This window comes from Bos indicus, chromosome 21 (genome assembly GCF_029378745.1).
Source record: "Bos indicus isolate NIAB-ARS_2022 breed Sahiwal x Tharparkar chromosome 21, NIAB-ARS_B.indTharparkar_mat_pri_1.0, whole genome shotgun sequence".
NCBI lineage: Eukaryota > Metazoa > Chordata > Mammalia > Artiodactyla > Bovidae > Bos > Bos indicus.
Genome location: NC_091780.1, coordinates 45,779,001 through 45,794,458, shown reverse-complemented (window position 1 = coordinate 45,794,458; position 15,458 = coordinate 45,779,001). Strand labels below are relative to the sequence as shown.

The window sequence follows — 15,458 nt, the reverse complement described above, 5'->3', positions numbered from 1 at the left end:
ATGCGGTCATTAAAAGATTTTTTTGGACACTTGCTTTTGATTGGGATTTCATGTCCTATTTGGGCCTCCCAGTTGGCACAGTGGTAAAGAATCTGCCTGCCAGTGCAGGAGAAACAAAAGACTCGGGTTCGATCCCTGAGTCAGGAAGATTCCCTGAAGAAGGAAATAGCAACCCACTCCAGTATTCTTGCATGGGGAATCCCATGGACAGAGGAGCCTGGTGGGCTACAGTGCATGGAGTCGCAGAGTCGGACACAGCTGAGTATGCATCCATACTCTACACACAGGCTCATGTCCTATTTCTAGGAAAAGTTTCTGTTGGCACTCTTGCTTCTGGTCTGAGAAATGGATCAATAGTTCAACAATCTCTGGTGTTCCAGAAAAACACGCTGGCTACCAGGCCTGAACCAACTTGTGATCCTTGGCTGAATCGAGTCTCTCAGCCATTCCAGACTCAACCATCTTTGAAAAGGTGAGAGCGCTCCTCCTGCCAACAATGAATCTTCTAACTGAGCCCCAGGGGCACTTAGCAAAAAGTTTAGGTGTCAGGTTCCTGGTTCAATCCCCTTATTTAGCAAGAACAACGTTGTATTTGCGAAACTTCTGGTTCCCTTTGTGAAATGGAGAAGTGCTGAGTCATCTTTCTGAGGTATTCCTGCAATGAGCTTCCTAGATTTCCCAAGACTTTTTCTATTTCATTTTTCCTAAATTAAGAAATTAGTACAATGAGTGGGCTAGTAAATGTCACAGAAGGTTGGAAAGCACAGGTGTTGACGGCTAGGGCTGCTTCAGGTTCAGTAAGTTCTAAGCAGGACGTGCCCTTTTTCTGTGCTGTGGGCTCCATCCACAGACATAGGAAAGATGGCCCAGACCCTGCCCTGGGAAACATGTTCTTTCCTCCAACACCGTCTCCTTCAGTGGCTGCTTTGAGTTTTCATTGGAACTTTTTGTTCCAGCTGCTCCCTGAACAGAGCCTCTGTGATCTTGATAAGGGAGGTACCTTTCCTATTTTTTCTGGCTTTCCAGCCCTGCATCTTGGCTTGGTTTCCAGCCTTATTGTTTTGCAGTCTGTTTCAATAACCAAGCTCTCTGGTGAGGGTTCCATGACGACCCTCCCCCCCAACCCCCGCTACAGTAGGCAGTGCCACGGATAGGGCTGGGGTGGCTGGATGCATTCCTCATGCTGTCCTCTCACTTCTGAACTTTCACCTCAGAGGCCCACTGGGCAACCATGGGTACAGGCTGGGCAAGGACTTCTCACAGCTCAGGGGTCATGGAAGAAACACAACAAAGAAAAGGCTTTTTGATTTTGGAGTCTGCCTTGCCTGGGCAGCCTTTGTGACTCTCTGCTCAGCGGGTACCTCAGTGCCCTCAAAAGCGGGGAGGCCACCGTGGATATCACTTTGGGGAGGAGGGAGCAGTAGAACGGAGTAGTTAACAGAGGCCTCTGAGCCTCACCGCTTGCCAGCCATGAGGCCTTGAGCACACCACTTAACTTTTCTGGGCCTCAGTTTGATCATCTTTAAACTGGGGCTTTGGTAGTTCCAACCTGCAGGGTTGAAAGAAGCAATCCAAACATACAGGATCCATAAGCTCTCAATAATACAACCACTGATACTAGTCGTAGGGTAGTGGGGACAAGAGGAAGTCTTATCTGCTTTGCTTCAGAAAACAATTCCTATTAGCCCCGGCTCATCCGGCACCCACCCTCATCCCTGTCTGGGAGGTAGAAGGCCCTGTCCTAGCTGGGATGGTCTGGGCACCGGCACCTAGTCCTTCTTTAATCCCAGTCCTTGGATTGCTGTGGCTTCTGTCCTACGATGACTATGCAACCAAATTCAACACACACTGCTCAGGCTGGGTATGAGGCAGGCTGGAATGTTGCCTAGGAAGCATTGCCAACATTGTACTGTGCAGGAAGAAGGAGAACTGAAATTCTCCAGGAAATGTGGACTGACCCAGGTGAAGGTTAGAGCTTACAGTTTACTTTGGGAGATCCCGATTAACAGAAGATTTCAGAAAAGGTATGTATTCCTACAAGGCTCCTCAGGAAGGGCTTCAGGAGGCGGCATCTACTTCCCTTAATGTGCCAGGGTCGTCTCTCCCCAGCTTCTGAGCAACAACTTTTCAACAAAGCTTCTTTGACCTGAGCCTGTGGGCCTTCAGCAAGAGGTTTAGAAAAACTGCTCAGAAAACAGCTCAGTGCCAGAGAGGAGGGTTGGGTGCAAAGGTGCTGCTGGGTGCTGGGAGTCCGGGTTTCCAGACTGATTTTGCAATCCAGGTCCCTTCCTTGTCTACAATATAAGGTGATTAGGGAGGTGGTCGGAAGCTTATCAACCTCTCCTCCTGCTTGCAAAGTCTAGGACCCTTTACTCTCCAGTCCCTGCCCCCACCTGTCAAGCCATTCATCTGGGCACCTGGGGGAGAAGCCCCAACAGGACAGAACTGACTCATACATTACCATAACAGGGTGCGTTTGATATTGCTTTCTGGACCTGGAAAAAGACCAGAGTGCCAAGGAGGGACCGGCCTATGAGCACTTCCTGTTTCTTTTAGAGCTGACAGGCCGGCGGTCAGTATCCTGGCCGCAGCCCCTGCCAAAAAGGACCGCGTTCCCTGGAGCGCGGGGCGTAGCCTCCCGGTGGCTGGTCTCCGGCTGAAGCGGGAGCTGGGCGGCGGAGTCCCCGCCCTCGTGTCTGCAGAGCGGGTGGGGGAGGGGTCGTTCTCAGCTTGGACGCTCCTGGAGGTCACGTGCGCCCTGCGGCCCGCAGCAGGGCCTCCTAACTGAGCGGAGGTCTCAGTCCGACCCGTGGATGGCCCGACTGACCCGTGCCTCCCGAGGCTCCACACCCTGGAGGACTGCGCTTGGGACATCCATCTGTCAGTTTTCTGCGGCACCTCTCCCAGGAAGTAACCCGGCTTCCAGTCGCCAGGCCCATCAGTTCCATTAAACCCAATGAGCTGGGATCTCCCGGGCTCCGGGCCCCTCAGAATGGAGGGTGGAGAGTTGGTGGAGGTCACTTTGACTTGATACAGTGGGCGTGAGGAGTGGATGAGAGGAGATGGTCGGGATAACTGTTGTGCACATTAGAGATGTAACAGGCGGCAACCAGCCCTCACCCGCAGGTGGGTAATTGGAGAGCTTAATAAAGGGGCTGTTTAGAGGTGGCTCAGATGGTAAAGAATCTGCTTGCAATGCAGGAGACCTGGGTTCGATCCCTGGCTTGGGAAGATCCCCTGGAGAAGTAAATAGCAACCCACTCCAGTATTCTTGCCTAGAGAATTCCCATGGATAGAGGAGCCTGGCAGGCTACAGTCCATGGGGTTGCAAAGAGTCAGTCACGACTGAGCAACTAACACTTAGAAAGATGAGGATCATGGCCCAGGCCTCGAGGCAGCCTTCGTGTTCCCTGAGGCCTGGCCTGGCAGGAGTCTGGGCAACCTGGTGAGACCTGAGCCCAGAGAGCCTGCAGTGGGGTAAGGGAATAGGCCAGCCTCACTCGCTCCTGTGCACATCTCTGCTGTGTGCCCCCAGGCTGAGCCCAGCCTGGCCCTCTACAGAGAAGGGCGGACTGGTGAGAGGAGCCCCAGGGACAAATGTCCAGGACTGCAGTGTAGAGATAACTGTTACAAAGAGCTGCATCCAGATGCAGTCAGTTATCCTAATAGCACAGAGAACTATAGTCAATATCTTGTAACAACCTATAAAGGAAAACACTTTGGAAAATAATATATGTGTATATGTATAATGGACTCACCTTGCTGAGCACCTGGAACACTGTAAATCAACTCTACTTCAATCATATATATATGAAAAGTAATTAATTAAAAAAAAAAGTTACCCTAAAACACCGGGCCTCATGCTGGGTTGGGTTTGTGTTCTCCAGCCATTCACTGAGGCCATAGTCCTGAGGGCAGTGCTGACTGCAGCTGGTGCATGCCAGGTCTTCTGGCCAGAAAAGCCCTAGATCACGTGTCCCTTTTCCAGGTCAGGCTTGTACAGAGTCTCAGCTGATGGAAAGCACCTATGACTGCAAATAGCTGAAAAATGAAAACCCCTGTACTTCTTATCCCAACAACACAAAATACTAAAAGGAATTTTGCTTTTACAAAATCCAGTAAACCACCCTCCATTGTACCTGCCAAGCAAAAGTGCACCTTCATAAGCAGAGGGATGATACAACAGGTTAGGGACACTTGTTTTCATGTTCAGGGCACAGATGTAGGGACCAATCTCATTTTCTGCCCACAGGAGTCAACAGTCCAAAAAGAGTTGAGGGAAAGCCACATTCATTGGCTATTTTCTAACTGTGTAACCTCGGACATGTTTCTTAACCTCTCTATGCCTCTGTCCTTTTATCTGTAAAAGGGAATCGGATTTGCCTTCTAGGATTTTATGAGGATTCAATGAGTCTATCTCTGGAAAGCATGTGAAGTCTGGGACATTGTAACACGGTCGTTACCTCACTACTAGCTATGATCACGTGTTGGCCCAGAGGTGGTGCAGTTTCCCACCGTTTCCCACCCCAGGAGACCACAGCTTCTAGGCTTTCTCAACACCCAGAGCAGACCAGCCATTTAGTGGAGCCAAGGGTCTCCTGGCTTGTGTTCCCTGGGAAGAGATGTCCCCAGAAACTCTTTCTGAGCCCTGCCTCTTCTAGCCTGTGTGCCAGGCACCTGCTTCTGTGTATACCTGGTGGTAAAAAGTGGCTCTGAGTTGGGATTCAGAAGACAGAGCAATAGTTGAGTGACCTTAATCTCTGGACCTCAGGGTTCCTATCTGTAAATTACAGATAATAAATGTCCTCCCCATGTACTCACATGCAGGCTGGTTATAAAGATCACATGCAGAATAACTACCTTTTCCCAGATGTAACCATCGTGCCTCCAATTCCAAATTGCATTATTGATTTAAAAATTAATTTATTTGGCCGCACTGGGTCTTAGTTTTGGCATGCAGCCTCTTAGTTTTGGTATGTGGGATCTAGTTCCCTGAACAAGGATCAAATCTGGGCCCCCTGCATTAGTATTTGAGTCTTAGCCACTGGACCACCAGGGAAGTCCCCAAACTGCATTCTAATGCTCAACTGGGCATAAAATGGATTAAAATAAACCAACCTCGAGGGGTGTGAAAGGGCCTTAGAGTTGCTCCTTTGCTACATGGAGTTGTGGGCTATTCCCACTGCCAGGCTGATGCAGGGAGGGGCCACTAGTCCAAGAGAACCCTTGCTGGGGATGGGGGAGAAGGAAGGTGTCACATCTCAGCTGGTTCCCAGGTTCCAGGAGGAAGCAGGGATTCTACCCCATCCAGCCCAGCTTTGGTCTGGGGGTGGGGTAAGAAGGAGGGTCCTCGGAAGAAGTGACGCTGGCACTGGGGCCCCATAGGGCTCAGAGGGAGTGGGTGAGGTGAGTGGATGTGAAGCAACCAGTTCCTTTTACAAGCAAAGTTTCTAGTTGCAGCTGCATGTAGGGGAAAGTGCCAGGGGAGGAAAGGGGCCCTGTGAACAGAGCACCCTTCAGTGGGGGAGATAAAAATAGAATAGAGCTCTCCTCACCCCCACCCCTGCTGAGGAATGTACATGAAAAGCCACCCTCAAAGCAACTACACAAATGACCAAATGACTTGATGAAATGAGATACCCTGTGTAGCAGGTGCACAGTGAATCTGCATCCCTTACACACCCCCTTTACACATGTATGTGCATACACACAACTGCTTTCGGCCTCCCCACCAGACTTTCTGCAAATGCCAAGCACCCACTGTGTGCTGGGCACTGCACAAGTTTCAAGGGACCAGGCACAAGAGCTGGCCTCGGCCTCTGGGAACCCCAAGGCTGCTGGTTAGGACCGCCCTGAGCCCAGGAGGATGAAATGGCTGGATGGCATCACGGACTCAATGGACATGAGTTTGAGTGAACTCTGGGAGTTGGTGATGGACAGGGAGGCCTGGCGTGCTGCAGTCTATGGGGTTGCAAAGAGTCGGACACGACTGAGTGACTGAACTGAACTGAGCCCAGGAGAGAATTGGAACCCTGACCAGGGCCCTGGAGACACACTCCAGACCCAGGGGTGCTGGTGGATGGGCCTTCAGGCTGAAGGAAGAACAGACACACCACGAGGGGGAGGGAGCTTCAAAGTGGCGGTGGAGAGCAGGTAGGGAGGAGGCAGGGTCCTGGGCTGTGTTTTCTTGTTAGACATCTACTTGATCTATTCCTTTGATACCTCCTGGAGAGGCGTACCTGGGCCGCCCACCCTGCAGGTATCCCCATAACTGGCACTTGGTAACCCCAGCATGGGGCCCCTGTCATGGACTGGCAGGGTGCGGGCAGTGCAGCCCTTGCCCCGAGTGACAGCACAGGTGGGCTAGAAGAGTCCATAAGACAATCCTGCCCTCTGGGTTCCAGGGGAACATTCTAACCCATCAGAGTCCTCATGGGCTGAAGGCTCTCCCAGAGGTGGCTCCCAGGACTAACTCCAGACATAGGGCCTGGTGCCGCCCATTACTTCTTTCCTCCTGCTCTCTGGTCACCCTTCTCCTCCAGCTTCTGGGGGCAGGGAGTCAGTTCCCCCCACTCCAGAGTTTTCTGAAGGATGGCCCTGGGGGGTCAGATAGGAGTGGACAAGAGGAGTTTGGTAAGAACCCTCCCCAGTGGTTCGCCCCTTGCAGAGTGTCTCAAGCAAGGCCACCCCTTCACACTACCCAGAAGAATCAACTCCTTTGTGATGTCTCCTCCTCTAGCCACATATTTGCATGAAGAGTTGGGAGCCTGGATATGGGGGAGGGGCAGCTCTGAAAGTTGAGCCCTGGAGGTTGGGGCCAATCTGAAATTTGCCTCAGAGCAGACTGAGAACAAGGGCCAGGTATTAGAGCCCGACACTGTGCCGGGCCCTTTGCATACAGTATCTAATCCTCACCACAGCTTATGGTAGGCATTCTAGACCCACTTGATAGATGAGAAAACTGAGATGCAGCAAGTTTGATTTAGTTGTCCAGAGTCACACAACCACCTGAGGGGAGCGGCCTCTGGTTCTACTGGCACTGTCCTTTCTGACTGAGGGCCCCTTGGCAAGCTCCCAGGGCCTGTGTAGATTGTGGGTGAACGACTGAGGCTGTACTGGGATCTGCCACCCCAGGAACTGTGTGTGGAAGGCTGATTTGGGGAGCGTGGCAGCTCTGTCACAGATGGGCTGGGGTTATGGGTGCCCCACCTGCCAGCGGGGCACGATGGAAGGGGTTTGCACAGGCCATCTCACTCCTGTGGTCACCAGGACTAACCTGAAGTTAGTGGGGGTCCCCAAGCCTGAGCTTCCAGCGTGGGTGATGGCTGCTTCCCAGTTGATGCACTTGGAAAAGCCCCTGCCTCTATCATGACCACAGAGTGCTGTGTAATTTCCTCTGTGGGTCAGTCTGCCACCAGGAGTTATGACAGGGCCATGAGTCAGGCTCAGCTTGTCACTGACAAGCCACCAGCTGCCTAGCTTCCAGCCGACTCGGTGGATATAAGTGGCTGCCCTGCCTTCTCCCACCTCTGCCCCATCCTGCAAGGGTGGTCAAGTAGACATCCACTGGGGTCACACCAGACCCAGGGCATGTCAGGAGCTGGAAGCAGTTCTGGGCTGTGCCTGGCATGACTGTGACTGAGGCAGACCATCACCAGGTCGGCCATGAGCTTCCAGGGTCAGGAATCGAAGTGCCCCCAGCCAGCTGTTTGAACTGATTGCCCCACTCAAATCCCTCGTAAGAACATTCGTCACCTTCCCCTCAAGTTCAGAAGTCCCACAGAGGAATTTGGGCTTCCCAGGTGGCACTAGTGGTAAAAAAAAACCTGTCTGCCAATGCAGGAGACATAAGAGATGTGGGTTCGATCCCTGGGTCAGGAAGATCCCCTGGAGGAGGGCATGGCCACCCACTCCAATATTCTTCCCTGGAGGATTCCATGGACAGAGGAGCCTGGCAGGCTACAGTCCATAGGGTCGCAAAGAGTCGGACATGACTGAAGCAACTTGGCACACACACAGGCATTTACTCCTCTCAGAAAAAGGCACTTAACCTAAGTAGGTTAAAAAAAAAAAAATTAGTGGTTACTTCAGCTGCCTTCAAGGAATTCACCACGTACGGAGAAGGCCTTGAAACTCAACAACTGGCTTTTAGAAAACCAGAAGGCTCATCTTTGGATCCCTTGCTCTGTGTTGACAGTGGGTCCTCCTTTGGGGTGCGGAGGCACAGGCTGGGGTGCCAGTCATACTTCTGGGCAATTTGACGCCACGTGCTCTGTGTCACCAAGACTGTGATTCAGCCGCACGCTTGCCAAGGCTCGTTCATGTTCACAGAGGGGCGAAACTGCTCTGTAGGCACTTTTCAAAGCAAGGGCTCTCCACCTCCTGGAGGAAAAACCAGGATACACCAGAGATGGGGCCGCCCATCTCTGGTGTATCCAGCCGCCCAGGGAGGGGCTGTCAGAGCCAAGACCGGGCGGTGTTCAGCTCTGTGTCTGTTAGATGACTAAAGGAATAACAGAAAAACCATGAAGCAAAGCTGGTATAAACCCTAAAGCCCATACTTTCCCATGTAGGTGCTCCCTGCTCTCTTGCTTCTGAGTACAAAGGAGTGATGCTTGTGGGGTCCTCATGAGGAAGCCTGGACTTCCACAGAGGTCGGCCGGGGACAAAGAGGCCCGGGCACCCCAGGGGCTTGCCCTCCCTCTGCCTCTATCCACAAGGTAGGGGATGGCCTGGCACCCTTTGAGGGAATGATATCACCGTACCTGGGCTATTGCTGGAATTATCAAATTTGTGTTGGCTGAGACCCTCAAAAGAGTTTTTGTGTTTGTTTTTTTTTTTTTCTTTTCACTGTGCTCTGTACAAAGAACAAAAGCCAGCCTGCTGACAGGTGCTAAGGGTCCAGGCTAGATGAGCACGGTCCAGCTGCCCCGACAGAGTGGACAGGCAACTCCCCACACTGCGGGCTCCACAGTGCCATGGCATCCTCTCCACCTTCAGCTGGGTCTGTGGGTTGGATAGCAGCTGCCAACACAGTTCTCCACCCCTTCAGAGAGAGGGCACAGGCATCTTGGCTTGGGATGGCTTTTTTTTTCTCTTTCCTTTTCCCTTCCCTTTTCTTTTTTTTTTTTTTTTTTTGCCTTCTCTTTACTTAATCTATGTGTCAACCTGGCTGGTGGAGACCAGAAGCCAGAGAGGGTGTGGCTCACCAAGTTGAGGTGGGGTGAGGGCTCAGCAGGGAGGCCTGGGTGAGGAGCGGCTCCCCGACCAGCCCACAAGGCAGGCAGATCCTGCTTGTCTCCCTGACACTTGGTTCCCCAGGATCCAGCTGGGAGAAACCTATACGGCAGGAGGGAACAGAGGCAGGGGGAGACAGCAACATCAAGTGTATGAGACTGATTACATTCATGGCTAAAACACCAGAGTCTGTTGGGAATACAGAAATACAGAAGGTGTTGGAGCCCAGCTGGATAATTCAAGTTTGCTCCCGTGCTGGGGGCCAGGGCGTCCCCATGGTGGGATTTTTTACTTGCTGGGACCTTCCACAGAAGTGTGTTTTGACCATTCTCTGAACCATAAACAAAAACTCTCATGGTAAACAGCTTTCAAAGACAGTTATCTCTAAAAGGAAATTGGGACTTTATTTTCCCACAAGAAGTTCAAGGAATTGTGATTACTCAGAACTCCCTCTCGACATTCTTGTGAACATTTGAGAAATTCCCAGCGCCTCCTGTTGCCCCAAGAGCGGGAAGCCAGGGACGCACCAACTCACACACAGCCACGCAAGTGCTTTTGGGCTCATAGCAACTGCATAAATCATTGCATAACTGCAATTGTGAGTGTGTTTACTTTGATAATGGGAGGAAATGCAAATAAAGAAGTAATGACTTCAGGTAAAATTATGCCTAGAAAATGACTTTCTATTCTCTATCTCTCCTGTGCCCTTAAAAGTCCTCTTCTCAAGATCTCTTCTCCAGGAACTTAGCTCCCAGAGCGGTTTTCCAGGATTGCTAAGGGACATGTGACAATCTCTGTCATTAACTCCATGAGACCTCTACTTGGGGGCTCAAAGTTTCCCTCAGGCCCAGAGATGGATGCAGGGACTCTCCAGGCTAGAAGAGTCTCTGGCCAGCAGCCAACTTCCAAGGCAAAGTGCAACTCCAGTCACGAAAAAGACCTGAGAAGTCTTGCCAAGTGCTAAAGACTCTGCCAGAAAAGACGAAAGGGCTTGCATAAGCCTGCCCCCATCTCCTCATGGAGAGAGCCAGCTCAACTTGTTCACCTATAACCATGGAGGATGAGCATGTGGGGGCTGGATGTGTCCAGGGGAGTCTGATAAGGGGGCTGCCAGGAGCCTAAAGAGGGTATCTGCTCACATGTCGGCTGCAGCAAGCAGGAAGGAACAGCCCCTGGACAACAGAGAATTCCAAAAAATAAGGCTTTCCAGGATTTTCTGCGTAGGTGAGCATTGTAGGCAGGTAGGCATATGCCTCAATTTCTTAAAAATGGTATGCTTTTAAAAAGAAATATAGATGGAAGGAAGGAAAGAAGGGAGAGAAGGAGGGGAATGAGGAAGGAGTGAAAAGAAAGAAGGGGGAAGGGATGGAAGAAGGAAAGAAAAGGAGACATAAAAGTTCTAGATCTGTGCAGTTTGATATAGTAGCTTCTGTTCACATGTGACTGTTGAGCACTTGACATATGGCTGATCCAAACTGAGATACGCTGTAAGCTGGATTTCAAAGACTTAGCATGAAAAAAGAATGTTAAAAAAATTTTTTTTATCAAGTACATACTGAAATGATATTTTGGAGATTTTGGATTAAGCAAAATATATTAATTATTTTAATAATATATTATTAAAATTAATGTAACTTATTTTCCACTCTTTTTAATGTGCCTCCTAAAACCCTTACATGCGTGGCCTGCACTCCGCGTATACTTGCTGGGGGGCGGGAACCATCCGGTGCGCAGCACGGCAGTGGAAAGGAGGCGGGGCCACAGACCCACCGCTAGTTCCCACCAAACTGTTCAGGTCTTTAGCCCCGCCCCTTTCCCCAGACCGAGAGTAACTGGCCCGGGCTTGTGATCTTTGATTCCTACATTCTCCACGTGAGATCCGAGCATCTCCCTGGAAAATCCTTTCTCTTTTAAGCTGCTAATTTCTGACCTGCTTGACCTTTTAAAATCCTCAGCTTCATCTGAAGGCGCGCAGGGGCTTTCTTGCACTCTTGTTTGAGAAAGCCGGTAGGTGGCTGTGTGATAGTAACGGAAACTTTGAATAGGATGTGTGAGTCGTGGGAGGGTTTGGTTAGGTCTCAGTGGAGCTGAGGCACTGGCAGACCTGTTCAAGTTTGAATCCAGGTTCAGCAGTAAATATTTAGGAAAGTTTTTAAAAGTGGTACTGGAGAACATCATAGCAACATTAAGGAAACATTTCTTCCAAAAGCATACCAGTTGAGCGCCCTATACCTGACAGTTCATTGGGTGAGGATTTCCGCAGGCTGTGTTGGGCCCTGGAGGCGGGAGGAATGGCTGGGTGTGTGAAGCAAATGGAAAGGATCCAGGTGCCAACAGCCCAACTGCTCAGCTTCCCAGACCTCCAGCCCATGTGTGTACTCAGTCATAATTACAGTAGTACAGTTACACATTTTGCGTTATACTTCTTTCTCGAAAGTGCTCATAAGCATTTTCCATGTTACTTCTCATATACGTTTAGTACTCAAGTAAGATTCCACCAAGTGACTATCACTTTGTAAACTTCAGTGGAACATTTAAACAGTTTCAAGCTTTGTTCATTTGAATAAAATAGCAAGAAAATGCAATTTGTTTTCCCTGCTGTCTTTTCTCTGGGATTTATTTTTCTTGTGATTAATTTTCAGGAAAGAAAGAAACTACCGTGTTCAAGGGTCTAAATGTTTTTCTACTTCTTCACAGATATTGCCAAAGTGCTGTCCAAAAGGCATGTATGAACTTATGTTGCTCACAGTGATGGATGTCTGTGCTGAAGTTTCTTACAGCTTTGCCAGGATTGAAGTGTTACAGCATATATATTTATATTTTTTACAGCGTTTAAATTTGTAAATGTATATATAAATGTGTATATATTTTTTCAAATGTAAATGCTATAAAAATGGAAACTGAGATTTTTGAAGCTCTTATAAGCAAAATATTTATAGACAAGTAACGCAAAAAATACATATTATGTGTGTGTGTGTGTGTGTGTGTGTGTGTGTGTATTTCCTGCCTGAAAATGCCAAGATATTGACTTGAGCATTTCTGGACTTTACATGCATTTCTATTTTTAAATTGTTCTGCACAGGGGCTTCCCTGGTGGTCAGTGGTAAAAAATCTCCTGCGATGCAACAGACATGGGTTCGATCCCTAATCCAGGAAGATCTCACATGCGGAGCAACTAAGCCTGTGCGCTACAATTACTGAGCCTGTGCTCTAGAGCCTGAACCGCGACCACTGAGCCCCTATGCTGCAACTCCTGAACCTAGAGCCCTACTGAGCTCACGCACCCTAGAGCCTGTGCTCCATAACAAAAGAAGCCACCAAGATGAGAAGCCTGTGCACCGCAACTAGAGTAGCCCCTGCTGGATGCAACTAGAGAAAAGCCCACACAGCAACAAAGACTCAGCACAGCCCAAGATAAAATTGCTCTGCACAGAAGATATGTCTCCTATCCATTTAGGGATATATTCAATCATTTATTTATATCAATATGGACTTGTTTTAGACTTTGGGGTATAGTCAATACTACTTTATTTATTGTACTGCTCAAAATCTTCCGCTTAGCCATTGGGAACTCTGTCAGTTGACTCCTGTGCCCCTTTGCCATTTCTCTATCCATGTGTTTGTTTTGTGAGCACTTCCTTTCTCTCTGGCACTACAGGATGCTTGTTTCATCTTGTATATTTCCCACCTCAGTCCTGGAATCAGACCATTCTCCAGGGAGCCCTGGTTCTGGTTATGAGAGAATGATTCTAGAAACCAAGATTCAGGTACTTGGTGTTGCTCATTGCTACTAGAGTGTCATTTCCCAGGTAACAGAACAAAGATAAAAACCTGTTTACTAGTCTATAGACAGACATCCATAACTATTTCTATATGTAACCATCTGTGTCTATATTAAGATAAACATGAATTCTTACTTTGCCTTACTCTACTCCAGTACCACGTGGATCATTCTAGCCTTGCTTATCTTTCCACTCGGATTCGGATGCATTTTAAAGACCTCATCCCAGGGAGGGCTGATCACCCCTTTTGAAGAATTTCTTTTCTAGAAGCATGTTGTCTGTGAAGGGGGAAAGAAAAGTCATACCTAATTTCTGTCAACTGAGAGGGGGAAATATTGTCTATTGGCAAAAAGTTTTAAATGTCCTTAAAGTTATCAGTTGAATCTGTTGCTGATGGAAACACAGCAGTCTGCATAAGTCCCCAAAGCACAAGGTCTACACAGGTGATTCCAGGTCCAAGGCCTGGCTGACTTTGCTCCCAGCATCTCCCTGTTAGCACAGAGTGCTAGTGGCTCCTGACCAGAACCCACAGGACGATCCCAAACACAACTGTCCACCTTCCAAAGTCACTGCTTCTCAGTGTCCCCCTCAAAGAGGTCGTGTCTCAGACCAGAGGGGCTCCCCCAGCTTGGCTCACTGACATTGGTCACCTCAAACTGAAGCTTACCAGCATGATGACCCACAGAAAGACTGTCCACGTCAGCCCAGTGGTGCTCAGGGAGCACCTTCAGTGCCTTCTTGGCCTGGCTCCTCACCCTCCAGGAGTTGTGACTCTCCCTTTCACATAGACATACGCAGCAAGTTTCTCCCTCCCTTCTCAAGCCCTTCATGGAATACGCTTGGCCATATTGGTGTGGGATTCTCCATCCAAGCAGGCACAGACTCCTTGTGAAACAAAGTTTATGTTTAATTACATAAGTAGTGATAAATTGGAACATTTTCCATGGGTCGGCTCTGTTCAGAGCATTTTGCTTCTATGAATTTAATCCTCATTCAGTTCAGTTCAGTTGCTCAGTCATGTCCGACTCTTTGCAACCCCATGAATTGCAGCATGCCAGGCCTCCCTGTCCATCACCAACTCCTGGAGTTCACTCAAACTCATGTCCATCGAGTCGGTGACACCATCCAGCCATCTCATCCTCTGTCGTCCCCTTCTTCTCCTGCTCCCAATTCCTCCCAGCATCAGGGTCTTTTCCAATGAGTCAACTCTTTGCATGAGGTGGCCAAAGTACTGGAGTTTCAGCTTTAGCATCAGTCCTTCCAATGAACACCCAGGACTGATCTCCTTTAGGATGGACTGGTTGGATCTCCTTGCAGTCCAAGGGACTCTCAAGAGTCTTCTCCAACACCACAGTTCAAAAGCATCAGTTCTTCGGCGCTCAGCCTTCTTCACAGTCCAACTCTCACATCCATACATGACCACAGGAAAAACCATAGCCTTGACTAGATGAACCTTTGTTGGCAAAGTAATGTCTCTGCTTTTGAATATGCTATCTAGGTTGCTCATAACTTTCCTTCCAAGGAGTGTCTTTTAATTTCATGGCTGCAATCACCATCTGCAGTGATTTTGTAAGTCCAAAAAATAAAGTCTGACACTGTTTCCACTGTTTGCCCATCTATTTCCCATGAAGTGATGGGACCAGATGCCATGATCTTCTTTTTCTGAATGTTGAGCTTTAAGCCAACTTTTTCACTCCCGTCTTTCACTTTCATCAAGAGGCTTTTTAGTTCCTCTTCACTTTCTGCCATAAGGGTGGTGTCATCTGCATATCTGAGGTTATTGATATTTCTCCCGGCAATCTTAATTCCAGCTTGTGCTTCTTCCAGTCCAGCGTTTCTCATGATGTACTCTGCATATAAGTTAAATAAACAGGGTGACAATATACAGCCTTGACGTACTCCTTTTCCTATTTGGAACCAGTCTGTTGTTCCATGTCCAGTTCTAACTGTTGCTTCCTGACCTGCATACAAATTTCTCAAGGGGCAGGTCAGGTGGTCTGGTATTCCCATCTCTTTCAGAATCTTCCACAGTTTATTGCAATCCTCATAACAAGCCATTATTAGCCCTATCTTTTTAGAAAAAAAAAAAAAGTAAGGCTCATTGAGATTTAGTTCTGTGCCTCTCACACAGCTAATAACTCATAAAACCAGGATCTACACTAACCATGGCCATACCTACTGCAGCTAAGCAATACACTGATGCGGGCTCATTGTCTACAAGTAAGTAATTAAAAGTCCCCAAGCACAGAAATATATACTCTCTTTTTGTCACACCCTTCCAATTCTTCTCCTCCTCTTCCAATTCTTTTCCTCAGAGGTAACATCCTTCTAGAACTGTTTCTTTTCTTTTTGTCCATTTGGCTTGTGGGATCTTAGTTCCTCAACTAAGGATGGAACCTGTGGCCCCTGCAGAGGAAGCATGGAGTCTTAACCAATGGA

The 15,458-nt window shown here is 48.9% G+C and overlaps 1 long non-coding RNA gene across 1 annotated transcript; it reads left to right on the top strand.

The window, feature by feature from the left end:
* The first annotated feature begins 1,547 nt into the window (after positions 1–1,547).
* Positions 1,548–13,163, top strand: LOC139178231 (uncharacterized). Its single transcript, XR_011562665.1, has 2 exons — positions 1,548–2,024; positions 12,320–13,163. It is a non-coding gene; the product is annotated as an uncharacterized lncRNA (long non-coding RNA).
* The last annotated feature ends 2,295 nt before the right edge of the window (positions 13,164–15,458 follow it).